The sequence below is a fragment of the Arachis hypogaea genome, chromosome 20 (genome assembly GCF_003086295.3).
Source record: "Arachis hypogaea cultivar Tifrunner chromosome 20, arahy.Tifrunner.gnm2.J5K5, whole genome shotgun sequence".
Classification (NCBI taxonomy): Eukaryota; Viridiplantae; Streptophyta; class Magnoliopsida; order Fabales; family Fabaceae; genus Arachis; species Arachis hypogaea.
The window spans coordinates 66543392-66545420 of record NC_092055.1 but is presented as its reverse complement, the minus strand read 5'-3'; the positions used below and the strand labels follow the sequence as shown (position 1 = coordinate 66545420).

The following is a 2029-nucleotide window of genomic DNA, read 5'->3' as shown; positions in this document are numbered from 1 at the left end:
TTTAGTTTTTAGATCTAGTTTTACTCCTCCTCTAGGTTTTTCTCTCTACACATTCATAGTTCTTAGGATTTCAATTATTATTGTTTTTGCATTGGGATATTGAGAAGAGTTATTGCCTCAGCAACACTTCGTCATTCTAGTTCATTCTCTTTACTTGTCTCTTACTCTTCCATGTCCTTAATTTATTCAATTTCACTATTGGATTATTTTAGAATTTATTAATACAAGAATTACTTTTATTTTTAATTGATTTCTTTGATTATTATTTATCATGTCTTTCTTTAATTCCCGTTCCTATGTTATGAATTCTACATTCACGATGAGCGAGTAGTTCCATAACTTGATTGGGAGTTGATTGAAAGGAAGACCTTGAGTTGGAATGCTTAAAAGAAAAGTTGTAATTGGGTTTATTGTTGGATTGCCCTCTAGTCACTGACACCAATCCCTTTTAATTAAGCGGATTGGAACTTGTGAATAGAAATAACATTCCAACTTGTTTGACTTTCCCTTACTTAGTAAGGGATAACTAAACAGAATAACCTTCAATTGTCAATTAATCTTGAGAGTATTCCAACAAGAATAGGGCTTCCAGCTAATCTACTCCCAGTCAAGGCTTTTATTTAAATCACATAAATTCTCTAATTTAATTTCCTGTTCATCAACTCAATTCATTTTTGAAAACATCTGATTAATAAAATAGCACACCTTTCTGCAACTCGTTGGGAGACGACCTGGGATTCATACTCCCAGTATTTTAATTTTAATTTTTGTGACAACCCTTCTAAATTGATAGGCGAATTTCTGGTTGTTTGAGAACTATACTTGCAATGCATATCTTATAACAATTCTTAACTCGCCAATTTCTGCCACGTCAATTTTTGGCGCCGTTGCCGGGGAGTTGCAATAGAGTGCTAAGTTATTGATTGGAATTTATTTATTTGCATTTTATTTTATTTTGCTACTATGAGCTGCATGTTTCTTTCGTTAGATGACGTATTCACTTCCTGATCCAAGCTTGCCAGCATTCGATCTTGAGATTGAAAGAACTATTTCACGAATAAGGCAAGCTCGGCGTCGGTTAGCCCTCTCTGAGGGCGGATCTGAAACGTCACTTGAGGAAGAAACCGGCCCCCGTTCTACTGATTCGGTTGATTTACGTGCAGGTGACATGGCAGCACCTAGAAGAGTTACTATCCAGGAGGCTGGAGCCCCTAATTTTTCAATGCAACAGTTTCAAGCACATCACCCAACGATGGATACAGATTTTGAAATAAAGACTGCACTGCTCAATTTGATGCCCAAGTTTCATGGCTTACCTGCTCAAGAGCCTATCAAGCACCTGAGAGATTTCCAAGCAGCCAGTTCTACTGTCAGGCGTGATGGTGTAGATGAAACTTCAATCTTGTTAAAAGCCTTCCCATTCTCTCTTGAGGGAAAGGCAAGAGAGTGGTACTACACTCAACCCGCAGCAACTGTATCCGACTGGGATACACTTAGAAGAGAATTTTTGGAAAAGTTCTTTCCAGCTGAAGTTACTGATAAACTGAGAAAAGACATTTCCATGATTGTTCAGGATGAATCCGAGACTCTCTATGAATACTGGGAGCGCTTCAATAATCTTCTGGAAGCATGCCCACACCATATGATTGACAAGATAGTGTTGCTCGGTTACGTCACACAGGGCATGAGGCCCCAAGATAAGACCACATTGGAAAGTGCTAGCAATGGGTCTATGAAAAAGTATAAGACCACTGATGAGGCATGGCAATTGATCAGTGACTTAGCTGAATCTACTCGGAATCACAGGCAGAAACAAGGTCGTTCAAAAGCTGTTGCAGAAATATCCTCTTGCAAAGAGACTGCTGCTCTAACTCAGAGTATCTGTGAAATGACCAACTTACTAAAGCAGATGCAATTGAATCAACAACAAGTTCAGCAAGCTCAACCTTCTCCACCACAGCAAAGCCAACAGTTAGTCCCACAGAAAGTTTGCGGAGTCTGTGCTGATTATAGCCATTATACTGATGAA

The 2029-nt window shown here is 38.7% G+C and overlaps 1 non-coding gene across 1 annotated transcript; it reads right to left on the bottom strand.

Moving 5' to 3' along the window:
- Nucleotides 1-1540: 1540 nt before the first annotated feature.
- LOC112787672 (small nucleolar RNA R71) lies at nucleotides 1541-1648 on the bottom strand. The gene has a single exon (XR_003195072.1). It is a non-coding gene; the product is annotated as a small nucleolar RNA R71 (small nucleolar RNA).
- Nucleotides 1649-2029: the final 381 nt, after the last annotated feature.